General features: G+C 41.4%; 1 long non-coding RNA gene across 3 annotated transcripts; it reads right to left on the bottom strand.

Moving 5' to 3' along the window:
- Positions 1-261: 261 nt before the first annotated feature.
- Positions 262-11633, bottom strand: LOC137563510 (uncharacterized). 3 transcript variants are annotated; one of them, XR_011030368.1, is made up of 4 exons: positions 11305-11633; positions 2956-3012; positions 2229-2279; positions 262-460 (listed from the first exon to the last, which is right to left on the bottom strand). It is a non-coding gene; the product is annotated as an uncharacterized lncRNA (long non-coding RNA). The 3 variants fall into 3 exon arrangements; XR_011030367.1 differs by lacking the exon at positions 262-460 and adding an exon at positions 516-933; XR_011030369.1 differs by lacking the exon at positions 262-460 and adding an exon at positions 1413-1499.
- Positions 11634-16747: the final 5114 nt, after the last annotated feature.

Raw genomic sequence — 16747 nt, 5'->3', positions numbered from 1 at the left:
GAATGAAATCTATTGGAAATCTATCTAAATGCATTATTGGACCATTAGATCCAATGCAACTCTTTGGGCAATGATCTGCTGCCAGCAGCAGATCAACCTAGATCTTCCATCCTGTCAGACAGATCAAATCCATTGAAATCGATCGAAATCAGCCAGTGTATGGGCCCCTTAAGTCAGTTAACTCACACCACTTGACGGAGGTAGGAAGTACTGGCGATACATGTTGTGGGAAGAGCAAGCATCTGAACAGACATTTTACATGCCCCCCTGCTCCTTGGTCAAATAGCAGCTGCTGTGGCTTTTGCTATGCCTTTGGTCCTGACAAAGGACTTGTGTATTCGTTTTTCAAGATATCAGTCTCTCTCAGTTCCGCATTCAGGATTTCTAGATCATCATTTCTTCTTTTGGACTACTGTAAATGTAAGAGTAGAACACAATTCTTTCCTTTACCACAAGTCTGCTAAAGAAAAAAAGAGCATTGTCAGAGTGAGCAGTACTTCCATTTGTTCCTTTATTTATTATCTCCAGTTGGTATACAGCATCCAATTCATTTATCCAAAAGACATTTTGGAGGAGCACAGTTCCTCTCTTGTGTTCTTATAGTAGCCAAATTAGTTGGTGCGACACAAAAGCAATTTAAATGTATATTACATTGTCTCCAGTTGTTTGAAAGTAAAAGAGATAGGGAAAGGCAGGGCTGTTCTTAGTCACAAAGGACAAAGCAAAGCCACAATTACGTTTGTGAAAAATGTGTTTTTGGATGTCTCCCGTACTGAGCGTCCCGAACAGCATGAAGCAAAGTTAGAGAGTTTAATCTCCAGATAGATACAAACATGGGCATGGTGTGACTATTGTGCTGTAAAAGCTGTATTTTTCCACTCTTGGTATTTGCTGCATATTCTGAGGCAAAGCCTGACAGATGCACCTTGCTGTCTGTGGGAATCAAAGACATGAACATTTAACACTAACAATAGCAAATCTACTTGTTTTTTCTTTTCTTTTTAATCATATACCATGTTTGGATTAGAAAATAGTCTAACGTCATAAAGCTACAAAGGAATGTAAATCCAAAAATAAACAAAAATAACGAAGTATAAGACAGAGATATTATAGAATGTATTGATCTGTAACAAATACTGTAAGTAAACATTACAGTGGCTGTTAGTAAGACAGTGAAGAACATGTCTCCCTTTTTATCACAGTTTTTAACTTTACTCAAGCTTTTTTTTTTCTATTTATATAGTAGTGACAAATATGAGAAGGCAGGAAGGCAGATTTCATCACCACTTCTCAATTTTTATTTTTTTTGCGGTTTTGACTCTGAAAAGCCAAGAGTGGTTGCACTAGCAGTGATCACACCAGACAGATGTAGCCAAAAAGTTGTATGTTTATTTCATTGATAAAGAAACTCACAGGTTGGATAGCTTTGCACCACCACTGAGCGCACAACACAGATTTTTTTTTTTACTTTACAATCTTTTTGTTCACGGTTTAAGACACTGAAAAACATTAAACATACAGAAACAATTATACTGCTATAAGTTACGGTGGGGAAAAAATGTATTATGACCTGTGATCATTTTGATTTATTTTACTTCATTACAATACATTGACAATTATATATGATAAAACATACCTGCTTAAGTTTGTATAACAAAAAATAGTAACAAATTAAAAAATATATATTAAAATTTTACATATTTATCCAGAAAATTTGGTTTTTATGATTTATATATATACAGTATATACACATTATGGATCTTAGTTTGACTGGCCACTGTACTGTTAGGACTTATATTATAAGGATTGTGGTATCATATATGATTAGTAATCAAAAAGTAGAGGAAACTCAATACTCTGTATAATACAAATTTAAAACTTGCAGCTTGGATAAACAACAAAGTCACTATTATAAAATATCACCAGTCAGTCTCTTGGAAGCATAACATAGGTTTATTAACTGTACAGGAGACATTCACTGAAGTATAGCATTGTCTGCCCAAAGAAGGCTTGGACCAGTCGGATATACACTTTGGAATGAATTACAGATTATAATTATTCCTTCACCACCTATTGGGTCCTGTCACACAAGCAAATTAATGGATAATACAAAACGGAATAAATTAATATCTATACATATTTAAGTAGGTAAGCTTAATAGCGTTGTACTCAACGCTCAACTCAACTCAAGGTTAGTTACTCTCATAAAATACACTGTGTAATCTTACCTACAAGACAGCAAGAACAATCTCCAGCTACACATTCCATTCCTATGAAGACTGCAAGGAATTGTGAGAAAGAGAACCTGTTATTACTGTGACTAAAATTATGATGTAAAGGAAGTGTGACAGCATAGATGCAAAAACAGTGCCGTGAAATTTGGGCGCAGGCTGAAACCGAAAAATGGTTCACCCTGCTCCTGCAAGTCCCGGTGGCGTTAATTACTATTCCCCCTCCTGGTCGCCATGGACTGAGGGAAAGACGTAATTTGGCTGCCAGCTATTTCTGGCATGCGAATTACACGGTTTTAAAAGTAATTTTGGCTCAGTCACCCAAAATAGTGTCTGAGCGCCATTATAGGCGTAATTCACATTATGGCCTATGGCCAACGCCGTTTAGGTGTGTCAAGATGGCTTACAGGTGGTCATTATGTTATAACATTGTCATACCTCGCATATCACACCACAGCAGTGTATGGATCCAGACTCATAAGCTATAAAGGACACATTCATAAACAGATAGTTCTGATAGAAACAGAGAGCAGGAGTCTGGCTATGTGAAAGGGTGTTTAATTTTCAAATACAATGTCTCAGTCATAAGGCTCAAAAATGCAATTCACAAGACTAATATTGCTAGTGTGAGGTAGGGAGAGCTTAGGTGGTAGGATGCATTGTGAACCCTCTCACATTGTACCCTAATTCCCACACTATATATTAAACATGTGTTAATACTCACTAGCTTTATGTAACTTTACTTTGTGCATTTTCCTCTTAAAAGTTTCATCCACATGTTCTGCAAGAAAAATAATAGCATTTTACAAAAAACATAGCCAAATCATGCATTTCAAAAAATGTGCTGAGATGCATTATGCAGGTTAGGTGTAACGATTGGTGTCAGCAACACAGATTTTTCTGATTATTGGTGATCTGCAGTATAACCAATAATACAGATGCTATACCTGATTATGTGGTGATCTGCAGAATCACCAATAATACTAGTATAGCTAGACACAGGACACCCAATGTGATATAGTGTTTTGTGCAACAGTAATTGGAGTGTATCTCCCGAGAAGCGGGAGAGAGTGTCTCCCGAGAAGCGGGAGATACAAACACTTCTGCAGCCTAGGATTCCCTGAGGGTCAGGGAACCAGGCTGTACTGCAGCCAGTGGATACCTGAGGAGCAGGAATCACTGTCTAAAGTAATATTGATGATGATTGGTCTGCAGCTAGGGATTCTCTGAAGAGCAGGGAATCAGACTGTACTGCAGCCAAGGATTCCCTGAGAGGCAGGTAATCACACTGTACTGCAGCCAGTGGACCTTGGATAGGTAGAGACCCACTGACTGTGCTGCACGATGGTCTCCAGTGGAGCTGGCGACCATAGGCCTGATATGGCAGCTAATAACCACCTGAAGAGCAGGCGTCACAGGTATACAGTAAGGCTGACCACCCAGGGGCTAGGTGACAGCCAGAAAGGTCAGACAAGCCAGGTCGGCAACACACGGACAGACAAAGTACAGAAGCGGAAGACTGATTCGGTATCCAGGTACAGGCAATGTTGGCAACAGGTAATCAGATGGATGGAAGTACCGAATCAGAGAACAGGAGAGTAGTCAGGAAAGCCAGAGGTCATAACAGGTAACAGTATATATATATATATATCAGGCTGCATTTCCACTTGTGCGGTGCGAATCGCCGCGGTAAAAATTCGCATGCGGATGCGAATTTCGCATGCGGGTGTATGCGAATTTTCATGCGTTTCTATGCGAATTCACATGAAAATTCACATGAAAATTCGCATACCCAAACCACATGCAAATTTCCTATTAAATGCATTGTATGCGATTCGCATAGCGGTATGCGGTATGCGAAATCTGATGGCTCTGCCATCCGAATTTTTTCTCCACAGAAAAACGCACAGGAATCCTAACAAGTGGAAACAGTCCCATTTACTTGTATTGCTATGCGAATTTGCATGCGAAAAACGCATGCGAATTCGCGATAGTGGAAATGGGCCCTCAATCCTAGTCTTAGGTGTGAGGTCCTTGGTCTCAACACCTGGGAACTAGTCTAACAGATGATAGTAACAATATAGCAATCTCTTAGTCTCAGTGTGAATTCCCAGCTCCGGCTGGTTCTAACTGTAATGAGGCAACAGCAGGCTGAACGCGGAGGATTGTCCGCGTCCGCATCAGCAACGTGACCGCCTGCATGGTCGCATGCGGAACGCGGAGAAACGTCCATGTCCGCAGCGGCAGCACGATCCACCGCTCAGTCGCAGACCTCTTGGCGTACTCCATGCCGAGGCTGCACTCCTGGAACCGGAGCAGTGCTTTTCAGGAATCACTCCTATTGCAGCGCTCAGTGAGTAACGTCGGCTCTGTCAGAAGACGGAGCCGAGGTTGCTTAAAAACATAATAATTCGGCCTCCAGCAATCGCTGGAAGCCGAATTATTTCATTCCCCCACTATCCATGGCGGCCTGGAGGGGAAATAGTAATTAAATTGGCCCGGACTTGTGCAGAAGCAGGATCAGCCATATACTGCTGTATCCTGCGCCCAAGTCTACCGGTGCCGATTTCAAATGTACTCCCTGGAACACCTTCACAGGCCTCATGGCATGCTGCTCGCCGAGGCACCTCTCATGACAGTCTGGACCCCGTAGGGGCCGCGCGCGTGTGCAGTAGAGCCTTTTATACTCTTAGAAGGAGAGTCAGTTGACCAGCTGGTCAGCTGACCTCAGCAAGGTCCTTGAGCTGTGCTGCAAGGTCCTTGAGCCATGTTGCGATTGGTTGAATGGCTGGATGGGCTGTTTGAGTCCAGCACAGAATAAAAGCAGGCATTCTGTCAGTTGCAAGTTGTCTGCAGTCAGCGAATACTTGTGTGTTAGCACTCAGACCCTAGTTAGATCCCAAAGTGTGCTAGAACCAGCTGGAGCTGGGGATCCACACTTAGGCCTGGGGCACACCAGAGGAGTTTTTCTGAGTGTTTTGAGTTTTTAAATCTGCTGCTAATGTTATCCTATGTGTCTGTGCACACTGGAGCAATGAGGTTTTGTAAAAAACCCCATAGCATTACATTGGGAAGAGCTTTTAGAGGTTTCAAAAGCGCTTCCCAATGTAATTCTATGGGTTTTTTTACAAAACCTCATTGCTCCAGTGTGCACAGACACATAGGATAACATTAGCAGAAGATTTAAAAACTCAAAACGCTCAGAAAAACTCCTCTGGTTTGCACCAGGCCATCGCCAGATTCTGTTGATAGGCTAAAGTACAATTGCATTGTATATTGTGTATGACCTTTTACCTGTTACCTGTTTATTCTCTTGTCTCCTGATTTTGTACTTCGCCAGCCCGTACCGTTACCGACTATTGGCTTGGCTTCTGACTACTCTTGTGTTTCTCGATTCTGTACCTCTGCCCATCTGATTTTCCTTTACTGACCTTGGCTTGACCTCTGATCTTGATTTCTGTCTGTCGATTCGGTACTTCCTTGCCAGTTCTGATACTGAACCATTTTCCGTTTGACTTCGCCCCCTTTAGTGGTTCGTCCACTAAAGGGTTAACTTTGCTGAGTTCTACTTGTGGGGAACTCAGTAACTCCTCAGCATATCATTGCTGTTGAGGAACGAGATTCTGCGTTCTTATCCTAGTCGCAGAATCGCACACACTGCCCTTCCTTCCAGAGGTCACCATCCCTCTGAGTTAACGTCAGTGTGGTGTATTTTCCACAAGTTTTATCATCTGTACCTTGTGTTTTCCAGAGTACGTATGAATATTTGTATTATTGGTGATTCCGCAGATCACCATATAATCAAATATATCTGTATTACTGGTGATACTGCGGATCACCAATAATCAGAAAACTCTGAGTGTGTACACCAAAACACCACACCATAACACTAACACACTGTGGGATCTGACTCAGGTCTGAGCGCTCACACGTATATGTTCGCAACAGCAGACAACTTGCAAGTGACAAGCGAGTCCTATATATACTAAAAGCGCTCCACAGCGCCACCCTGTCACTCAGCCAATCCGGAGCATAGCTGGAATCAGCTGATCGGCATGATCAGCTGACTCCTCTTCTATCAGCATAAAGGTCCTGTCGCCTGGTGTAGTTCTCCATCTGTGTGCACTAGAAGGACCAGGCAAGGCAGCATCACGATGCTGCGCAACAGCAGTCGCCGGCTGGGACGCAGAGATAGCCGCCATGCCGCTCTCCCATGCGGCGGCATCTCCGCTATTCATTACATTAGGCATATGCCATTTTTAATTTAGAGGTAGGGCCCCTCCCACAGAGGAGGACCTCATCATGGTGGGAGGGTCAAGTAATTGGTAATTTGCATGCAATCTATTATGGTGCCCATACATGGTACAATTATTTTCATCCAATCTTACCATTTCTATGTAATATAAGGGAACTGCCTAAATTATCCTTTCAGTATATTCACTGTATTTACCCTTATACTACATAGAAATGGTAAGATTGGATTTAAAAAAAACTGTACCATGTATGGGCACCATAATAGTTTGCATGCAAATTACCAATTGCTTGACCCTCCCACCATGATGAGGTTATCCTCAGTGGTAGGGGCCCTACCTCTAAATTAAAAACAGCATATGCCTAACCTGCATAATGTATGTATAATGTATGGGGTGCAACTCTGTGGAATGCTAATCCCAGCCTGCCCACACAATTCTAGCCATGGCCGTTTCTGACCTATTTGGTGCCACAGGCAAAGTAAACTGTAATACCCTCTCCCCCAATCTTACAGCCACGTGCCATGTGTCTAAAACATTGGTACATATACTAGACTGTTCTTGGCCAAGACAGCTGGTCGTGGCAGTCTTGGCTGAGAATGAAGCATGTGTTTAGATGTCGCTCAAGGTCAACTAATGATATAACATGCTGGATCTTTATGTGGCAATCAGCAGCCAAGTCCATTGTTTCTCTCCTTGTCCTTTCTGCAAAAGCTCTTGTGCCTGTCGTGTGACTAACAATCGTGTCTCCCTCCTTCACAGAGACAGATCCCATCACTGGGCTATTGCTTAGTTATGCATCTGTACACCATTGGAACACTGCAGTATCAAATCTGTGTCTATGTGTGTGCCTTTACACTTTGTGCTTGCCCAATTCCTAGGCTGAAAAACATTTCTTCTTTTGCTAAGATTGCCAATTATAAAGTATAGAAAGTAAATTAAAAAAAATGTATGCACCTCCTGCTCAAATTCACATTACTAACCACTGTCTAAGGCGCCCAATAATGATCCAATTTCCCAAATCATTGACCATCTAATCATTGCCACCAATTGAAATTTATCAGTTGGGCCCACCATTGGTGGGGAAAATGATTAGCAATCTAATCAGACTAAAATCAACTTGAAATTCAGATCAGCGGAGCAATTGAGAGAAGGTTCATTCATCACAGATTGTCACCAATAATGCTACCCAATCCGATTGATCATTTTGGTCAATCTTTCAGTAGATTGTACCATTTATGGGCACCTTAAGAGGGATGAGGAGATCTAGTGGGATTAAGATGTGCCCAGTATAGCAAACCAGAGGCACTAGGGATGGAGTAGTTGGGGAGCTTTGTTTTGGGGTACTCAGTGGAGTAAAACCACTGAGATCTAGCCAATGTGTCCTAATGTAATGCTGCTAATGACCTACACATCATATTGCAGAGTTTGCTCAAACAGATTAACAAGACCACAAAACAGGTGCAAAATGTATAGTTGCTCCGAGCAACCAACGAGAATTCTTGATTTGGGCATGTGCTCCAACTAGTTTGTCAAAACGAGCGCAGTAAACACTGGTGCAATTTGGCCAATGGCGTTCTTCAAAGGGGCTAAGCTCTCATGTCCCTACACAATCTAAGGTCAGTTTTGGATTCGCTGAGCAAGGTATCAATAAAGAAGAGAGATCTAAAAAGTGTAATCCCTCTTATGAAAATGGTCAGAAGCCATCTTGTAGGTGAACCGGTATATTATCAAGCAATGCCCGTTTGTCTTCCTACACAGCACTTACGCTCTATAATTAATTCTCTGTGTAATCAGCCACAGACAGAAGATAACCATAACTGTTACATTATGTCTAATGAAAACTTACTGAGATGTTCATAATTCCCTACAGTACACAGTGCAGGCTGATGTAGAATGTTTGTAAATAACATTTTGTCTCCTGCTGAGACTCCGTATGCATTTGCTTTGCTACAATGTATTTTCACAGTGATAAAAAATAAATGCGCAAGGACAACTTGTCTAATTGGCCTCTAAAAATAATTACACTTTCTAAATAAATACATTATTTTGCAGAATAGATAACATTATCTGAACCTTTGCATTTAGCACTGTTCGTAAATAGTAATTATAAAAACTAGATTACTAGACCCTGCCAGTGAATTGCCTAAAAGTGATTTATTATCACAGAAGTCATGTAAAGACTTGTTTGTGCGGCTGCAGACAGATGCCATTGGTGAGGAATCTTTCTATAACTGGCAGCACATAGGAACAAGAGGTGTAGCAAGAAGGGGAGTAGTCCAAGGCTGTGGGGACCCTTTACCTTCTTTCCACCCCCCCCCCCCCCCCGCCTCGCCAGAACAAGGCTGTTGTGACCGAACTTGTCCATTCATTTATTTTATTTTATTGCGCTGTAAAATATAGGGGAGGAGTAGGACTCAGTTGTTCAGCTGCAAGCAATGGACAGTTCTTGTTGAACAGCAAGTATCGTCAGGCCACCTCCTGTATGGACATCTGTTAATGGAGAGAATGGGAACAGAAAAGGGGCAATGTACAAAGTATAGGGGTAAGGAGAGGACTTAAAGGGAACGTAAACTGAGAAGGATATGGATTTTTCCTTTTAAAATAATACCAGTTGAATGACTCTCCTGCTGATCCTGTGTCTGTAACCACTTTACCCCCGCTCGTACAAATTTATCCGTCCCTTTTTCCATATTTTAACCCCCAGGGACGGAGAAATCCGTACTTTCCGTGCTCCCGCCCGCGCTCCCGCTCATAAACACGCCGCCCACCGCTAGTAAACACGTCACCGCCCGCTCGCCCGGAGACCAATGAACAGGAAAATCCATTCCCGTTCGTTGATCTAAGCCCCGCAATGATCCGCTGCTCTCCGATGGGCAGCGCGATCATTGTGAAAAAAAACAAACACTCACAGCCTCCTACTACTTCCTGCAAGCGTCCGGAAGGACGCTCGCAGGTCGCAATAAACAAAAAGTTACTGTTGCCATCTTGTGGCCAAATAGTAAAACTACACCCTAAGCATTTTTTACATAGGAATAAATTAGTGTTAGAGCCAGTCCACACTAGGTCCGGAAACGTATCCGTGGCTGCGTTTTTCAAACCTGATGAAATACGGAGTCCCGGATACTAATGTTGAAAATAGCAGCCAGCCTCACCCAAGTAAAAAACGGATCCGTCTGCGTTTGCGGGGATCCGTTTTCAAAACCTGAACGGAAGGTCCGGATCTGCTGCATTTTCACGCAACGGATCAGGACCATGGATACACGCAGGGGTAGTGAAAGTAATGAAAAAACGCATCTCCAGCTCCACAGGCAAAAAACGGATGTTAAAACGGATAGCCTGAGCTTTATGATTGGCCCAAAAAAATCCTCCCACTCCTTCCTAATGATGGAGACATTTTCTGTCAGGGAAAAACCTGAACGGAAACTGATGCAAAACTGATGCACTTTCATCAGTTTGCAGTACGGTGGGTACTTCCCCTGATCCGGACTGCAGTGTCCGTCCTGCAACCAGGTCTAGTGTGGACCTAGCCTTACACAAAAAATTAACTCATTACCTCCCACACTCCCCAATTTTTATTTTTTTTTTGTAATTAAAATTTTTTTAAAAAATGTACAATTAAAAAAATACATAGTTACCTCAGGGACTGAACTTTTTAAATATTTATGTCAAGAGGGTATAACACTGTTACTTTATAAACTATGGGCTTGTAATTAGGGATGGACGCAAAACTGAAAAAAATGCACCTTTATTTCCAAATAAAATATTGGCGCAAAACATTGTGATAGGGACATAATTTAAATGGTTTTATAACCGGGACAAAAGGGCAAATAAATTTCATGGGTTTTAATTACAGTAGCATGCATTATTTAAAAACTATAATGGCCGAAAACTGAAATATAATTAATTTTTTTCCCACATTTTTCCTATTTTCCCATTAAAACACATTTAGAATAAAATAATTTTTGGCATAATGTCTCACCTAAAGAAATCCTAATTGGTGGCGGAAAAAACAAGATATAGTTCATTTCATTGCGATAAGTAACAATAAAGTTATAGACGAATTAATGGAAGGAGCGCTGAAAGGTGAAAATTGCTCTGGTGCTCAGGGGGTAAAACAGCTCAGTGGTGAAGTCACTTCACCACTGAGCTGTTTTACCCCCTGAGCACCAGAGCACTGAAGTGGTTAATACTTTCAGCCACAGCCCCTCAACAAGCATGCAAATCAGGAGCTCTGACTAAAGTCAGACTGGATTAGCTGCATACTTGTTTCAGGTGTGTGATTCAATCACTACTGCAACCAAAGAGATCAGCTGGACTGACAAGCAACCGGTATTGTTTAAATGGAAACATCCATATCCCTCTCAGTTAAGGTTCCCTTTAATGAGAGGTGTATGGAGGCATGGGGGGAGGGAGCATCTACACTTTTAAGGGGGCCCAAATGTTTTGATTTGCACCCCTGAATTTACAGGTGAAGTCAGGTTCACTTTAAGGCCTTGTACCCACTGCCAAAGGCAAAAGTCACAGTTGAAATGCAGGCATTTGTGATGTTTGGTGCACTTTCAATGGCCCAATAAATTGTTTCCTGGCATGCGATTTGAACCTGGAAGTGTCATGCTGCAAGACAAGACTGTAAACCACTTTACTATTGCTGGAGACTGCTGTGCCCACTCACTGCATGATTATTATCACTACATCTTTTATCAGTCCAAGTGAACTGATAACTGTATTCAAGGTTAATAAAAGCTGAACGGTCTATCAATAAACATGTAAAAGGAGCCGGAAGATATGATTTTTGTTAACATTTTCCATTTAAGACATACCTTATCCTTTACAATTTTTGTCCAAGCATTTTCTGTATGGGGTTTTGGTGCAGTTTGTCATTTTTCTTTGTTACAGTTCTCTGTGTGCTGTCATATTGCGTGTGCTTTGCCCTGGCAGATATACATTATGTGTCAAACTGTGACAAACATGGATTTGTCTGATGTCTTCTTATCCAATAACACAAGCCACAGATCACGTCCTAAGCAATGCGTGTAGTTAATGTATTGGATTCTGCCACAGACTAAGATTTGCCACTCTGCAACTCTGCCTGTGAGCTGATACCAATATACATGGATCACAAAAAATACACCTGTCGAATATTGGGCTGTATTCTGCAAAAGCCAGTAAAATTACAGCGCAACTAGAGCACATGCCAATTTTACCAGTAGCCACGTAACTGACATAGCATAATTTGTGCACATAGCACATCTTGCAATTAGCATCATGTGCATTATAATAGCAATGCACGCATTGCCTTCATAATGGCTTTCCACCTGTAACACTTTCTGGATTTTTAGAATGATAAGTTATTTATGAAACCACTACTGTGTGTTGTAGTCCACAGTTTCAAATTCAACAGAAAAAAAGAAAATGTCAGCCTATGCAGCTACTGGAGAATGCACAGTGGTTGCACTCCCCAGTAGCTGCAAGGGCTGACCTTTTCTTTGCCTGTGGATTGATGCAAGGCCTTATCTGGTTGGCATGGATGCCTCTTTTGTAGCAGAACTTCTGTTTTGTCATTGAGGAGACTTTGTTTGCAAAGGCCTGATGAAGGGCAATTCAAAACTGAAACTGACTAGTGTCATTGCCTAAAAATTGTTCAAAGCTTCCTCAAGTCAAATCCATCTATGTACAATTTCTTATCCAGTCACTGGCAAATATGAATTTCACCAAGCCTGCAAACATATGCAAACCCCCCCCCCCCCCCCCCAAAAAAAACCCTGTTTATTGAATTTTGTTGAAATTTTCTACATTTTTGGAATGAATGAAGTTGATTAGATTGTGGACTCTAACATTATGGAGTGTGGAGGACTGCTCAGATGGGGATACTTTATGATGAGTTAGTGATACAGGTGCTATAATTAGTTGGGAGATAGTTCACAAACAGGGTTTCTGATGCTATTTCTGATGCTAGTTCTGGCGCTATTTCTAGCTGATCATCTATAAAATTATGTGATCAGCACCCCTAAATGTTCCCTACATAGTAGATCAGCTACTATGTTCTACTACTTCCAGACACCTTTATGGGTGGCATTTATTCCAGATGTCATGCAGTTCATGATGGCAGCTAGCAATGCGGTGTCCTGCTGTTTTGCTGGTAGAGACTGTTGCTAGTGGGCTGAACTGAGATGGTGCCACCATCTCGACTCAGGTCTTGCTTCCATGGTGTAATATTTCTACTGTCTTCTGTATGCTGGAAGTCAGGCAAAATTCCAATTTTCCTGCCGTCACTTTAACTGTCATTTTCTGAAAAACAGCAAGGTACTTATGAATTTTTATTTTTTACCCTGTTGCCGCTGTTCTCATTTACATACCTAAATTTAGTGACTGTAGCATGTATGCGGGCTTTGCTATTAACCGTTAAAGTTGGCCCATCGACTTCAGTACAATTTGCAAAATGGCTTTGGTGAGAATAAATATATGAATATGAAGAAATTTTTGTAAGACTGCCAGAGGAGGTCTCACCCATTCCTAAATGCCATTTCTGATTCCAGAGTGCTCCAGATTGATTAATGTACAGACACCAGAATTTGTCTCTTTGTTACGTACTTGTGTATATAATCATATTGACATTCTGAATTTACAGTAGGTTTATAGATTACATGCCTCATTTTTGGATAGTACTATTAATCCCTGCCGGGATAATGAATCAGTGCTTTAAAATTACAATATGCATCTGTTGTTCTTCCTCGATTACAATGCATATGAAGCACAAATATTTCATCGACTTGCCAGTCCCCGGCAGCGGTTGTAGCACAAACCACATAAATGCTGTAAGTGTTGTCACAATCTTTATAAATTCACTTGAATATGTAGATACAATCCTTATAAGGGTGCTTTCCACAATAACAAAGTCTAATGCACGATGATTAATAACATACACTTACAGATTTCATAATTCAAGACATCCTTTGTTTAGCATGACAAATAGGACAACTTAAAGCTTTATGGCTGTCCTGAATGGGATTAGGCATTTGCATGATAACTGCTATTCTTGTACATGAATAATGGAAGATACATTTTCTGAAAAGGCTCCTACTGCTTCGGGAAAGCAGAGAGTGTTTAAATCCAAATTCTGAGCATGTTGTAGTGAATCAAATGAACATAGTCCAGCCCACACTCAGGATTTTCAATAGGTTCCAGGGAAATATCTAAATCTTCGCATTTTGTCCTGCTGAGACAAGAGGAAAATGTTTAGCAAAGTGCTGGAGTTCATCATTAATCTGTTGATGAAAACAGAACTGATTCCCAGAGTATGAAGGATGTATCGGAATTACTGTGGTAAACGATGTGTGACATACTCAAATACCACTTATTTGCACAAGTGGGTAACAAAAATGGGTGGTTTGCTTCTGTTGAGCATTGTATTGCCTGTTCGAATAAATACTGTAGGATTAAAAGTGAGTCTGAAGCGACAAAAAAAAAAAAAAAAAGATTTTCACCTAAGCAGAAAGAAGGCTTTGGGTACTATAGAGCCTTCTCATTCTCCTAGGCCCCCCATAGCCCCCCCCCCCCCCATTTGAATCTCCCACTGCGTGAGACTTCGGAAATACTTGGGCTTCCGAAGACTAGCAGCTCGGTACTGCAAACATGTTAGAGAGGTTGCTCGCGTGTGCGCAGCATGGAACGAAGTACCGAAGGCCACCCAATGTGGAAGAGAGTAGACCACAACCGTTTAGCCTGCTGTGGAATGAAGACACCAGGATGAGAATGGGAAGGCTCTATAGAACCCAGAGCCTTCCCTCTCCTTAGGGAAGTATGTTTTGTTGTTGTTTTTAAATAAAACATATCAAATAAAAAGACAATATACAGAGAAATACATTTAATGTTTGACATTTTCATCCTAATTTATTAAACTGATTGTTTACTTATACTTAAGTGTGCTTAAAATAATTTTGAAGAAGACTAGTTAATAATGCAGTATATTTTAAATACTGTTTTTAGCTCAGTTTTTAAATACAATCATACCATGCCTACTGTTTACACTGTAAAAATGGTAAAAAGTGTAAAAGGAACTTTTAAAGCCAGGGAGAGAAGGAAGAGTATTTTCAAAGCAGCAAGAACAACAGGGATCAGCAGACACAGCTAGTTTACAATCAGTGTATGCACAGGGTGACTGCTCAATAGTGAACATACTGGTGGTGTGGGGACCATGCTAGTCAAAGCAGTTGAATTTGGCACATTGTCTGTTAGCCCCTCTAGGCACCACTGAAGAAAATTAGCGGCTATAGGGCACCAGGTGCTTATTTTAGGCGCAGGCAGGCACTTGGCTATTCAGTAGCAGGAGCTTGACTGTAGCAGAATGTCGGTTATCGATTACGCGGCTATGAAGTGCCAGGTGACAATTTGGGGCTCCAGTGCTCAGCTTTTCAATAGCAGATGCTTGGTTACACTGTAGCTGAGTATCAGCAATGCAATGCCAGGGCTTGCTTACTGACTGGTATCAGGGCACTGAGCTCTGTGGGCTAGTCTATAGAAACAGGGGTTGGTAGAGGAGGAAGGGGCTGGTTAGTGTTAGAATAGATAGGCATATGCTTGAGACGGGAGTTAGGGTTGGTCATAAGCAATAGTAGTATGACTGTAAAACAAGTTAGACAACATTACAGATATTCTGACTATTGGCAACAAGCGATGCCAAAATTAAAATGCATCTATATTTACACCATGCCAGTCCCTGCTTGGATCATGAATTAGTAATGCACACATTGCCAGGGTACCTCACGTTTCCCAAGTAGAATAGTATGCTGTACCCTGGCACGTATTACCTGGGCAATGTGGCTCACCTTAATTGTGCAATGCGAGCCACCTTACTGTTGGAGGTACTGGTAAAATTGCAGTGTGCTCCCTGTGCATACATCTTTCCTATACTTTTGTGCAAATATCTTTTGCACAACTTTTCTGTTCAGTTTATATAAAATGCCTTTTAAACCCCCAGCAAGCATGAAAATACTCAAAATAGAGTAGTATTGTAGATAAGATTAACAATTACAGTATCTGAGAGAAAACATCAGAAGCTCTGGAATCAGATGATGCATGAATACAGGCTAGTGCAATCAGCGGCCATTGCATTTGTCTCATTTATCACCATGGCACATTCAAATCTATGCACACAACCAGCTTAAGAGGCTGGTAAACAATGCAAGGATGTTTTACATTAAGCATTTTAAGTGTTCTAAAAGGAAATTCACCATATTTTATGATGGCTAACAATCCTACTTTGAGCACCTCTCTAGTTATGTTCTAATCTTAGTCTAGATGTGTCTTTTTGTGCCCTTTCATAAATTAATAATTTTCAAAAGGTCAGTTCCTTATTAATCAATATGCTAATGCTAAACCAAACATCACAGTACACACTGGAGCATGAAATACACCCCATTGGTGGTAATTTGATCACTTTGCCAATATGAAAATAGAGCAGAGACTTACAAATCTGAACCTTTTATTCCATATTGACCTGTTCTCAGTATGCCTCTTTGGCTGTTTGGCACTACAACGTTGCAAAAACAGAACCTTTGATGATTTTGGGGTAGACTTTTTCTTTTTTTAGATTATAGTTAAGTTATTCTTAGCACTTTTTGTTATGGTTACTTCAGTGGTAAAAGGCATGAAATGGTTTAGTACTTTATTTTAGCACTAGGGTAGGATGTTAATGTTAGGTTTGTCTAAAAGATAATCCATGAACCAGCAGGAAAGGCTAGCCATAGCCCTACACTTGGAGCATGACTAATGGCTAGAGTTAGGTTAATGTAAGGCTTCAGGCTAGTGTTAGAAGTCAAATAGAAATGAAGGAGGCACTCAACTGTAGTATTGGGCGAACAGTGTTCGCCACTGTTCGGGTTCTGCAGAACATCACCCTGTTCGGGTGATGTTCGAGTTCGGCCGAACATCTGATGGTGTTCGGCCAAACTGTTCGGCCATATGGCCGAACTAAGAGCGCATGGCCGAACGTTCCCCGAACGTTCGGCTAGCGCTGTGATTGGCCGAACAGGTCACGTGTAGTGTTGGACGAACATCTAGATGTTCGGGTTCGGGCCGAACATGGTCGCGATGTTCGGGTGTTCGAGCCGAACTCCGAACATAATGGAAGTCAATGGGGACCCGAACTTTTGTGCTTTGTAAAGCCTCCTTACATGCTACATACCCCAAATTTACAGGGTATGTGCACCTTGGGAGTGGGTACAAGAGGAAAAAAATTTTAGCAAAAAGAGCTTATAGTTTTTG

The sequence above is a fragment of the Hyperolius riggenbachi genome, chromosome 3, assembly GCF_040937935.1.
Source record: "Hyperolius riggenbachi isolate aHypRig1 chromosome 3, aHypRig1.pri, whole genome shotgun sequence".
Lineage (NCBI taxonomy): Eukaryota > Metazoa > Chordata > Amphibia > Anura > Hyperoliidae > Hyperolius > Hyperolius riggenbachi.
This window is presented reverse-complemented; position numbering and strand designations above follow the sequence as displayed.